The sequence below is a fragment of the Palaemon carinicauda genome, chromosome 5, assembly GCF_036898095.1.
Source record: "Palaemon carinicauda isolate YSFRI2023 chromosome 5, ASM3689809v2, whole genome shotgun sequence".
In the NCBI taxonomy this organism is placed as follows: domain Eukaryota; kingdom Metazoa; phylum Arthropoda; class Malacostraca; order Decapoda; family Palaemonidae; genus Palaemon; species Palaemon carinicauda.
In genome coordinates this window covers 97,861,435-97,874,240 of record NC_090729.1, presented here as the reverse complement: position 1 = coordinate 97,874,240, position 12,806 = coordinate 97,861,435, and the positions used below count along the sequence as shown (strand labels likewise).

Here is a 12,806-nt window from a genome sequence, read left to right as displayed (position 1 = left end):
CTTTTCGACGCTTTGTAGCATATCATTCTCTGCCGAGTCTGATTATATCTGACAATGGTCGGAATTTTGTTGGATTTAATAATTTCCTGAAAGAAATTATGGAGGAACCAGAGGTAAGGTCATACCTTGAAGGAAATGGTGTTAATTGGAAGTTCATTACACCGCGAGCCCCCTGGTCTGGAGGCTTTTATGAACGTCTTGTTGGTGTTCTTAAAGGATGTTTGTCCAAGGCTTTGTATCACAAACGTGTATCCTTTGAAGAGCTGAGAACTCTACTTGTTGAGTTTCAAGCTGTGATAAATTCTCGACCACTGACTTATCTCTCCTCTGATAGAGATTGTGAGGCTTTGACTCCCTCCATGTTGCTTTATGGGAGAAATGTTTGTATTTCACCTCTTAACAATTTGGCAAATGATGACCCAGATTTCACGAGTTCAAGTGATCTTAGAGCACAATATTTGAGACTAGCATCATTGCTAAGGAAATTTGAGAATTCTTGGAAAAGAGACTATTTAGTGTCCTTGAGAGAGACATAATAACTCTAGTAATAATCTCTCTGCAAATGTGAAAGTTGGGGACATAGTGATGGTAGACTTAGAAGATCATCTGGGTAAAGGCTATAGATCCCTCCTCTCCCTGGTAAGGTAACCCAGCTGTTTCCGTCGTCTGATGGTGTGATTAGGTCTGTAGAAGTGAAAGTGAATAATAAACTATACATGAGATCTATCACGAAGATCGTACTTCTGGAGGTACCTGAGAGGGAATTTGATAGTGTTGAAACTCAGGAGCCAGATAGTGTGCCTCTGAATGATGCGAGACCTCACCCGTACAGCAGCAATCCGCTGTGATCAAGAGAGAAAGGATTTAATTTCTATGGATGTACTCTAAGTGTATGTTTTGATTTAGAATTTTGAGTACAGTTGCATTATTTCTAATTATGATTCTTCTTGGGGGGAGAATGCCAAAAATTGACATTTATTCCCCTTGAATAAAAATATTCTTAGTTTTAAGAGTATTCGTTTTCTAAGGTATTTCCCAGTTTCTATGAATATATGTTTAAATGTGATTATTTTCCTCCACAGAAGTAGTTTTATTATATTAACTATATCAATGAGTTTGTATGAATTAGTATAATAATATTTAAAGTAATAAGCTACCTTTCTTGCAAATTTTATCCATCTAGATCAGATAAAATGACGTATCATCCCATTATTGGCAAACTTCTTGTGGAGATTATATATATATTGTTTGATTATTGTAAGGGGACATGCCAGTAATTTAAACTTGCCCTCTGGACGAAACCCTTTTTTTTTGTATGTTGATCACTTGATGTTTGTTACGTAACCCTTGCAAGTTTGTAAATGTGACAACATTGTACTCCTCCCGAGTTCTCTTCCAGGGTGGAAATGTGACGTGGGCGGGTTTCTACCAGCGGACTCCAAAAGGCAAGTACTTAGAAGATATTCTCCTGAATACGACCACCATCATCACCTCGTGAACCATCGCATCGTTGCAGCAATGTTCTTATAAGAATACTCTGTAACCCCGTTTGATATTTGTTTAATTTTTTATCAAGTAACGTAAATTTTGTTCATTTGTGGTAATGTTAATGTTCGCTCTTTAACGTAACTCTGATGATTTTTGTTTGTGTACTTTAAATATTAAATATATGTCAAACCTTTTAATTGAGTCTTTGTGAACCCGTGTGGCATCACCCCCAAAAGAATCGGTGCAGGAAATATAGTTTGAATCAAAGGTAAACGGCAGATGTCTCTTAAGTAAATTTGTTTCTCAGTTCTGTAACTTGGCCTCGTGCAAAGCTGGTGCACGAGGGTTTACAGTTTAAAGAAAGTTATCATATGTGGTTGTAAATTCCCCAGTGTTTCACCACAGTGGTAGATAATGATTAGATGGTTAACACAAATTATCAAACATAATAGAAGGAGTTTAAAACAGGGGTGTGGAATCGCACTGAGAGATTTTCTACTCGGTCTCCTACAAATTTTAGATTTGCGACTAAAAAAAAAAAAAAAAAAAAATAAAATAAAAAACATTAGTAGGAATAGAAAACAATTTTTTTCCTTGAGAGTGATGATGAATAAAATGTAAAAGTGTCCATTTCTTGTTATTTTTTTTTTCATCCCTCATAAATCTATGGTTTCCAGCAATTGGTGATAACATTATTTTGGAAATGCAAAGCTAATGAATACTTTGTCGTATCAATCTCAATGGATTTCTCAAAGTAAGGTTGATTGGTTCATTAAATCTGGTATAATTCCAGTGACAAAGTCGCAATGATATTTGTCATATACCTTTTAAGTAACAAAAATAGGTACTGGTACTTATAACGTAAATAAATATATAAAACTATAGGTTGAAATATAATAAATCTTATGTATGTATGAACACACACACAGATATATATATATATATATATATATATATATATATATATATATATATATATATATATATATATATATATATATATATATATATATATATATATATATATATATATATGATTTCAAAATTTATTAAATGGCCGATGTCAATGCCCTTATATGAAACATCTTTTAGAAGTCTACCTTCTAAGGAATTCAAGCTACTCTCTCTGGTGATATTGATATGATAAATTATATCAAACAATGCTCTCTGTCATTTTCTTCCTGGCAATTGATGTATCGAGTAACCTGTGTTGTATGGAAGAATGAGTCCTACGGCTTAACTTAAAGAAAACTATATTTCTATTGCTTTACCAACACTCGCTTGAAGTGCGAAGTGTAGGGTTAGCAGGGCTTCTTTCGTCTCCTATCATAAGTCTCATTCTTGATCTTCAATGTAAGTGAGTGGCTAAGATATAAAAGGTTGGTCTTGTGTTTAGGTAAAGTCTAAAGTCACGAATCACATTACCAGGTATGCTGAACTTTTACTGACAAAGAATTTCGTATTGCTTGGGGTAGGTCATATGACAATTATCTATGGAGTTAAACAGGCGTTTAACAATTCGGGGGATGGGAGGTACAGGGGAAGAAACGTTATAACAACGTCACTGAGGGACGTCATCACTTTTGCGAATGTGTGGGTGGCTAAGACTGGCTTTAGCCTCATTTTACTTAAGTAAAAAAAGTTAATGAAACGTAATTGGCAATGCACAGTATTTCCAAAAATTGGGCCATTGTATGAAGCGCTCCCTGCTTTGATATCATGGAAATCCATCAGTTATTTTAGGAGTTATTTAAAAAAAAAAAAAAAAAAAAAAAAAAAAAAAAAAAAAAAAAAAAAAAAAAAAAAAAAAAAAAACACTATTACACGGCCTCTGGAAACGATAATAGTTTATTGTTACTTGCAAAGTTTACCCTTCGCTTTTTTTTTTACCTGATCGGATGACATTTCTTGTGTATTAACAAAAAAAAATGTCTGGAATGTTGTTTCCTATTAAAAGACGCCGATATAATGGGAATAGCGTTATTCTTATTCTATTCTGATGCTCTATCTAGAATCGTATTTCAATAGAATATTTTTTTTTTTTTTTATGCTCAAAGCCATAGAAACGATATTATTTTTGTGAAATATGACAGATCATATCGGGAGCTTGACACAAGACTTCTCTTACTTTCTTTTGGACGCAGAATGACATAACCAGTATCATTTAGTGTCATTCAATTTATTTCCACTTTTTGTATATATAGATTTAGAATTACAATTTCGAAATTTACTGTGAAATTTTCTCCTCTAAGCGACTTATCTACGTTTTGTTCGAAAATGTATTTATAGAACTATCATGCTTTCTATCCGGTAAGCATAAAATACGACAACGTTAAAACTAATCCGTCAACACTAATAATAAAATAGTGCAAAAACCGGGCCTGTCCGGGAGTTGAACCCGGGACCTCTCGCACCCGAAGCGAGAATCATACCCCTAGACCAACAGGCCATCTGAGAGAACGGGAAATTTTTGCTTACTTAATGGTGGTACAACGGGTGTTATCAATTTCATAGGTTTTCATTTACTTTCGTTTTGTAACAATTTTTGAAATTTGTTTATAGTTTCCCATGTTGGGAATTTCAAGCGTTTTGCTTTTCTCTCGCTTATCTGTTTTATTTCCGAAGATAAGGAAAAGAAACACTAAAATTTAGTTTTACTCTTCCAGCCTCTGGAGATTTAGGGAAGCCAATCACTGTTCAATAATCTTCCGATGCAGCCTGAACTTCTTCCATGCTGCACCAGAATCATCAATAACTCAGGCTTCTCAATATAAATTATAGCCTACCAAGCCCGTGGCCATCTCAAACGGCAGACAAAATATGGTGCAATGCACCTGAAATGCAATTTGTTTATATTTACTTTTCAGTTTAATAGCTTAATGATACAACATCGCCTATAATAAGAGATCGCCCTTCCTCGCAAACACTTGAATAACGGCCAAACAACCTCGCCCTGAAAAGATATTTATATTACACGCACCAATATAATTAGAATGAAATGGCTCTGTATCAGGTAAAATCATAATAATCGGACTTTAACCTTTAATACACACACACGCACGCACACACACACACACACACACACACACAAACGTAACAGAACAAAAAGCATTTAAAGGCACTAAAGCAGCTGGAGAAGATAGCCTTCCAATTGATTTAGTAATAGATTCAGGAAATTTCATACTTGCAAAACTCGGTGAATTTAAAACAAAATGTGTGCAAGAAAGCTCTATGTCAACAGCTTGGAATTTTTTTTTAACATTATACTAATTTTAAAAAAGGGAGATAAAAGACCTGAAAAATTACCGCCATTGGTTCGGGTTTGAGAATTAGCCAAGTCAAACCCAAAACTGCTCCCTCCCTCAGAATTGGTGCAATTTATGTATATAGAAACTTGGGGGGAGTAAAAAATCTCAAGTGCTGTAGCTTGAGGCCCATGAATGAAATCCACCTAGGTCTTAAACCTGTAGTAGGAAATAATTGTGTATGGCTATTGGCATTACGGAGAGAAAGCAGTGGGAATTTAGGACCAGATGTAAAAGTAATGTAACCAGATTTTTTTTCTATAAAAGCGGAACATTTCATAAATAATATATATATATATATATATATATATATATATATATATATATATATATATATATATATATATATATATATATATATATATATATATATATATATATATATATTATATGTTTGTGTGTGTGTACATATAGGCCTCTATATATATATATATATATATATATATATATATATATATATATATATATATATATATATATATATATATATATATATATATATATATATATATATATATATATATATATATATATATATATATATATATATATATAACGGATTTTGAGCGAAGCGAAAAATCTATTTTTGGGTGAGATAGCCATGTCGTCCTGATGGAAGGTTCCTTCAGTAGCTTTCTAAGGGTATGTATGACTACAGTAGATATTCCCAGAGAATTAACCTAAAGGTTTCACAGAATTCTAACTTCTGGCGCTGTAAGGACAGTGAGACAAGCATCACCAAGATCAACTGATACTTTATTCAAACGTGCACGGGAGTATATTACAAGGTGCGGACGGAAAGGTAGGATGGCGCTGGCGCCAAATCAGATTGAAGTGCCTGGCAAAATATATGTGTTTTCTTACACTTACAAATATAAGAATTATGAGTTAACAGAAACATGTAATGAAATGATACATATGTCAAAATGTAGCTCTGATAGAGCGGAATGCATATACATGGGAAACCACGGTGTGGCGAAAGGAGAATTCAAATAAATAGATAGTTTGTCAATTTTCTGGACGACGAAGGGAGCGGTGTCCTTACAGCGCGAATACCCATAAGGTTTCCCTTTAGGATATCGTATAATAACAGGGGACGTATGCTTGACACGCCACATAGCTATCTTCACCCCACATAGCGTTTACGCTTCGAGGGGGAAGTTGGTGGCTAGTTATGGGAGGAGCCGTTACAAAGTTCTTCTCCTCCGTTACTGTTACGGTACTCGGATGACGTCATAAACGACGGCATGTTGGCCGCCATCTTGGTTGACTTCATAACCGCGCCTTCTCCATTCCTTCTGGCCAGCCCCCATGATAAAGTAAGATTGGGAGGGGGCCTGCCAAGGCCTAAAATAAAGAAAAGGGCAGGTCCATGAGGACGAAATGGCTATCTCACCCAAAAATAGATTTTTCGCTTCGCTCAAAATGTGTTTTTTGGGCTTAGGCCATGTCGTGCTGATGGAAGTGTACCAGAGAATTAATGTATCGTGGATTTTTCCCTTTTTGTAGTGCGTTCGACTTCTAGACAATATTCATTTGGTCTAATGACCACAGAGACCTTGTGACATTACTGGTATATGTCACCTCAGATAAACATGTGCTATGTTACCTCTTCCTGCCCCCCCCCCCCCCCCCCCGGCAGGGATGAGTCCTATTGGACTTGTGGAAAGTCTTGAAGTTACTTGATAAAGAAACTCACCCAGCATCAGAAGTACCTGCCAGTACCAGAGTCAGGTAGAAGTTAAAGTAGGTACAACATGTTGGAACAAATTACCCTAGTCTAGATGAGTTTGCATAAATGAAGGAACAATAATATTTCATTGTTCAGATATATTTACATATTATAGAGGGATATTAAAACTCTCAAACAGTGGTGGCACTATTTTTACTATGTTGCGCACTAGGGTAACCACAGACAGCCTTAGAGTTAGAGTCCCAAATAACTCACTCTTCATCGCAGCACTAAACAGCAGGTTTTAACACTCTACCTGCAGCTACCACGAAGCATTTCAATTCGTGCACCTGCTTCGCATAGTGTTTGAAAAACACTCTTGAAGACTTCCAGCCTGTGAATGAGTGAAGACTTTCGAAGTCCATTGACTGGAAGAAATTCAGAGAAGACGCGACTTTCCTGGTATCGTGACCTGCGGGTGTACTGTCAGGATCCGCTCTGCGAATAAAGTAGGTGGTCTTCGCCCTTAGTTGTTTGAGTGACAAATCAGAACCCGATATTTCCCCTTGAAAGAGCTGTCCTCCACCGAAGTCCGAAGTTCTTTGAAGATAGACCTTTAGGCTCTCCACTGGGCACAGAGAGATATCCTCCTTCAGTGGGCAGATTCTCCAGGGACCCCACCTTTTGGTGGGTAGCTCATTCTTGGCGAGAAACGTTGGGTCAGGAAAGAGGGTGGTCTCGCCTGTTTCTGCGAACTGGATCTGGCCTTCTATCCTTGATAATGCCACTATTTCACTGACTCTAGCCCCGAGGCGAGAGCAAATAAGAAAATCACTTTTTGAGTCAAATCTTTCAGAGGGCAAGTTTCATCGTCCAAACTTGAGGCAAAATGGAGCACCTTGTCAAGAGACCAGGAGATGGGTCTCGGCAGGGGTGTGGGTCTGAGTCTAGCGCATGCCTTTGGCAACTTGTTGAAAATGTCACTAGACAGGTCTATTTAGAAGGAATATAGTAAGGGTCTTGTCAGGGCCGATTTGCAGGTGGAAATCGTGTTGGCTGCCAAGCCTTGTACATGAAGGTGAATGAAGAAGGACAAACCGAAATCCATTGATATCTTTGTAGGATTTCTAGCCTTGACAAAGGACACCCATTTCTTCCAAGATGACTCATATTGCCTTCTGGTAGATTTTGTTTTATATTCCTCTAAGAAGTCTAAGCTTTTCTTCGAGATCCCAAACCTTTTCTTGACGGCTAGAGAGAGAAAATCATGAGATTAAGGTCTCGGGTTTTCTTTGATGAAGCGAAGACAGTTGACTTCTGAACTTGTTGTGTTAGAACTGGGTTCGGCAGGGGAATTAGCTTGGGTTGTAACTCCAGGATCACTGGGAACCAGTTGCTCCGGGGCCACTTGGGGGCCACTAAGGCCGCTATTCTTTGGAAGGATCTTAGCTTGGTGAGGACTTTTAGCAGAAGGTTGGGTGGAGGGAACAGATAAATCTTGCTCCATCTGTTCCAATCCAGGGACATGGCGTCCACCGTTTCGGCTCGGGGGTCCTCGAATGGGGCCACGTAGCGAGGAAGTTGTTTGTTGCCGCTCGTTGCGAAGAGGTCGATCTGCAGTTCCGGGACTTCTTGGGAGATGAAGGAGAATGAGTCTGCGTCTAGGGACCATTCTGACTCTATCGGGGCTGTCCTGGATAGAGCATCCGCTGTCACGTTGCGGAATCCTTGTAGGGGAACTGCTGAGAGGTGCCATCTTTTCTTCTCACAAAGAGGAAGATAGGCAGCAACATTTGGTTGAGTTGGGGTGATCTTGAGTCCTGACGGTTGAGACATCTAACCACGATGTCGCTGTCCAGGGTCAGTCGAATGTGGACTGAGGGACGTGGAGACAGCCTCTTCAGGGTGAGAAGAACTGCCGTGGCCTCCAAGATGTTGATGTGAAACGTCTTGAATAGGGGAGACCATGTTCCTTGAACTTGACGTTGATGGGAGTGACCCCCCCCCCCATCCTTCTAGAGATGCATCCGTATGGATAATGACCGAGGGAGGCGGTAGTTGAAAAGGTAACGACCTTTTCAGGTTCTTTGCCTCCGACAACGGCTTGAGGAGTGATCGTAGCCGAGTCGGCAGAGGTCTCTTGAGATCTCTTCGAGTGTTTGATGTGTATCTTCTCCAGACTCCCGATGCATCTTTTAGCTGTGCTTTTAGCACTGGGTCTGTCACTGAAGCAAACTGAAGGGAGCCGAGCACCCGTTCCTGTTGTCGTCTTGAAATCCGTTTGGATTTGATGAGTCTCTTGACAGATCCTGCTATTTCCATTCTCTTCTTTAGTGGAATGGAAAGACGGTGTGACTGAAGGTCCCAATGGATTCCTAGCCATTGGAACTTTTGAGCTGGAGAAAGTCAAGACTTTTTGGTGTTGATCTTGAAGCCCAAATGTTCCAAGAATTGGATAAATTTTGTGGAATTTGCAGACATTCTTCTTCTGATGCTGCCCACACCAGCCAATCGTCCAGGTAAGCCATCACCTGGACGTCTTGTAAGCGTAGCTGTTGAACGATTGTCTCTGCGAGCTTTGTGAATATCCTCAGGGCTATGTTTAGCCCGAAGGGCATGGCTCTGAAGGCGTACTGTCTTCTTTGAAGCCTGAATCCTAGGTAGGAGAAGGTCTGGCTATTCAATGGAATGTGCCAGTGGGCGTCCGCCATGTCTATTGAGACTGTGTATGCCTTTTGAGGCAGTAGGGCTCGTATGTGTTGAAGAGTCAGCATTTTGAACTTGTCGTTCACTATGAACTTGTTGAGAAGGGACAAGTCCAGAATGACTCTGAATTTCTCGGAGTCCTTCTTGGGGACACAGAATAGTCTTCCATGGAACCTGGTGGACATTACCCTCTTGATCACCTTCTTGTTGAAGGGTTCATGGACGTATTCTTCCAGAACAGGGGTGGAGTGTTGGAAGAATTGGTGGAAAGCTGGTGGTGGTATTACCCAGCTCCACCCTAGTCTGTTCTTGATAATGCTGTGAGCCCAGGGATCGAAGGTCCAACGATCCTTGAAAAGGCGGAGTTTTCCTCCCACCGGAAGCATCTCATTGCTTCTGGTTGCCCAAGGGTTTACCACCTCGGCCGCTTGCTCCCTTTCCTCCTCTCCCTCTGAAGGGACGTCGAGAGGAGTCTCTGCTGGTGCCTCTACCTCTGGGACGAAAGGTAGTCGACTGCCTTTCGTAGGCGGGCGTGATGGCTGGAGACTGAGTCACCACCGGTTGGGGTACCAGTTGGAAGGTTTGTTGGAGCTGAGCCACCAACTGGGGAGCAGCGGTTGCCGGAAGCTGGCATTTACTCTGACGCTGCTGAGGTCTAGGCTTGTTTGTGGATTTCTTCTTCTGTTGGGGGCCCTCATCCTGAGAAGATTTCCTTTAGCCTGACATGCCCCACTTTTGGAGAAGGTTCCAATTCTCCGTGGCGGCCCTGTCAACGATCTCTTTTACGAGGTCATTGGGAAAGAGATCTTTCCCCCAAATGTTGGAGGAAATTAGCTTCCTTGGTTCGTGTTTGACGGTGGTATTCGCTAACACGAACTCTCTGCAGGCTCTCCATGCCCTGATGAAGCTATAAAAGTCCTTTGTCAGGGTAGCAAGGTGGGTCTTGGCCAAGACCATGTAGAAGCCTGGGGTCCGTTGTTCCCCAGCCATCGTCTCCATTTGCACCTGGAGGGAAAGGGAGGCGGCCAGCCTCTTTTTCGTGTCCTGCTCCCCACGAAGAAGATATTCGGAGAGCTTGTGGAGGTTCTCGTTGAACTGACGTCCAGTGATGTCAGCTTCCAACTTTCCCACAGAGAAAGTTAACTGGATGTCTTTTCAGTTCTTGTCGTCGGGGAGTAGGGCGAGGGAGAGGGGCCTACATTCCTCCAATGCAGGGCAGGGTTTCTCTTCCTCCACCGCTTTCAGCACTGCTAGGAGGGACTTCTCCGGGAAGGGGAAGACCATGGTGGTAGGAGCAAGAAAAGACGGGTGTTTCTTGTTCAGGGCCGGCACCTTGGAGTTGGTGTAGACCTTGTCCTTCAGACAACCGGCTAGCAGAGATTGAGCCTTTGCGTGGTCAAACACAATGACCTCTTTAGGCTCGGTTTCCTCCTTGGAAACGGGTTCGGACTAGAGGCGAATGAAGCAGTCCGGAAATGCTGCGAAGCTAGGCCAGAATTCCACCTCTTCAAGGGGGACGGCGCCTAGCTTGTCGTTTATGAAGATCCTGCTACTAGTGATAGGCATGTGCTCGGCATGCCTCCATGGGTTCGTCACAGAGCAGGCTGGAAGGTCCTTCACGGTGATCTTCCTCTGGGGTTGCTTCGTTAAACGGAGGATTTCCTTTTTTAAATCCTCGTTCCTCTGATGGAGCCTCTCATCGAGGACCGCAATCAAGGCTTGGAAATTATCCACGGGTATGTCCGCTCTTGTGGGCATAGGAGTGGACGAGGTAGAGGGGACTGGTTCCGAGATGACTACGGAAGTGATAGAGGGTGCAGTGGTGCCTTCTTCTTCGGAGTCAAGAGCCTCTGTAGGTTCCTCTTCTCGATCCTTGGCCATCAGGGTCCTCTCGGTGGTATCCGACACCTCTGACATCCACTCATCATCATCGAGGTGGATGTCCTGGAGTACGTCCGAAACCTCTGGAACAACCGGCAGTTGGACACAGGGGATCTCCAGTTTGGGGATGATGGCATCCGCAGATGCCTTAGGGAAGAGCAAAGTTCTCATCTTCTCAATTAGGAGATAGGGCCCTTGGCGTTCCTCTGAAAACCACGCACCCACTTGCGTAGTTTCTCGTGAGCGATGTCCCTTGCCTCTGCTGATGGGGGAGCCTCGAATGCCTCATTGAGCAGGTCCTTGCAAACTGTGCAAACCTGCGGGTCCCAATATTGCAGAGACCCTTAGGTGATGGAGTAGCTGGCATGGGTTCGGCATGCCAGGTGGCCGTAGAAGTCACGGCGCCGAACGCTGCAAAAGGCGCTCTCACACCGGATGTACTCCTCCTGTAAAGAAGAAAGGGGTACATGAGTATTTGAAAGTCTATAACTATGGACTTAAAGTAATCTTAGATTAGTCTTAAAGTAATATCAATTACATTATAAGATTCCTTTCCGAGTGTATGCTTAGGATAGGTAAGCTGGAAATGAAGCAGGAAAGACATACTTGTGAATCCCGCCCAGCCAATTGCTGTGACCTTACACCACTACTAACTCTAGGGCTTTCATTCAAGTAAGCCCTAAGGGGGAAGTTATCCAGTAGGGATAGAGTAGCACAGCTAGTACTTCCTCCGGGGTATTAGCAGTGGTGAAAGGGAGAGAGCCGAGTTCATTCAGCATAGTGAAAAAGGGGAAATAATTATCCCCAATTCGAATAGGTCCCCGCAAGGGACTGCGCATGGATGCACAGAGTATGCTAGAAAGTATTTACTGCATAACTATACACCATAGTTTTCTGTCTAGGGTATGTACTATACCATAGATTTACTAGCTATCGTATACAGCCATACAATAGACACTGCCGGCGCATTGCTGGCAGGGTAGAGTAAGGTGACAGTCCACTTTCATAATATGAATAAGGTGGAGCCGGCAGCCTGCCAACGTCTCGGAGGCACACCAGGCGTCGGCAAGTTTCCAATTGAGGGTAACTCCTTCCAGCCATCAGTCTATGTGGCGGGGAAAGGGAGACAACTTTGGGAATTGATAGCAGATTGCCATGTCGGTGGCCTCCGGCAGTCGGCAGGCAACCGGCTGTAGGTACTCCAACCCTGACATCAATCTATGGGACAGAGAGGAGACCTAGGCTAAGCTGTCGGCTGTTGCCAGCAGAGTTGTGCGACAGTGGACCGGCACTTGATTAAGAGAGAGAGAAAGCATAGAGGAAGGAAGACGGAAGGGCGGCAGCTCACTACCCTAACCTCGCCTTCCTCGAGAAGGAGGGTTCAAATGGAAGGAAGAGTATGATCAGGCTTCCATCCAGCCGCAACTAAGCCGGCAGTCAGCTAGGGTTGTGGATGGCGGTCCAAGGGTGGACCGAAGAACACTCTAAGATAGCAGGGAGGTCTTCCGCCGGCAGACCAACCTGTCGTTACGCTATCCCATAGTTCAACTATATGCGGGAAGCTTAGCAGTTCGGACTAGCAGGCGAAAGGACCGGGCCAAACCCCCATCCCGCTGGCACTCGGTCGAGTTGTAGGGCGGTGAACAGAGGTGCGATGGCTAGGCCACCACCAAAGGACAGAGGGGGAGGGGAAAAGGGTCCTGAGAAGGAGTATGGGGGTTGGTGTGAGCCTTCCCCAACACTCTAAAGTGGGG

At 42.5% G+C, this 12,806-nt stretch overlaps 1 non-coding gene across 1 annotated transcript; it reads right to left on the bottom strand.

Moving 5' to 3' along the window:
- Window positions 1-3,865: 3,865 nt before the first annotated feature.
- Window positions 3,866-3,937, bottom strand: TRNAP-CGG (transfer RNA proline (anticodon CGG)). The gene has a single exon. It is a non-coding gene; the product is annotated as a tRNA-Pro (tRNA).
- Window positions 3,938-12,806: the final 8,869 nt, after the last annotated feature.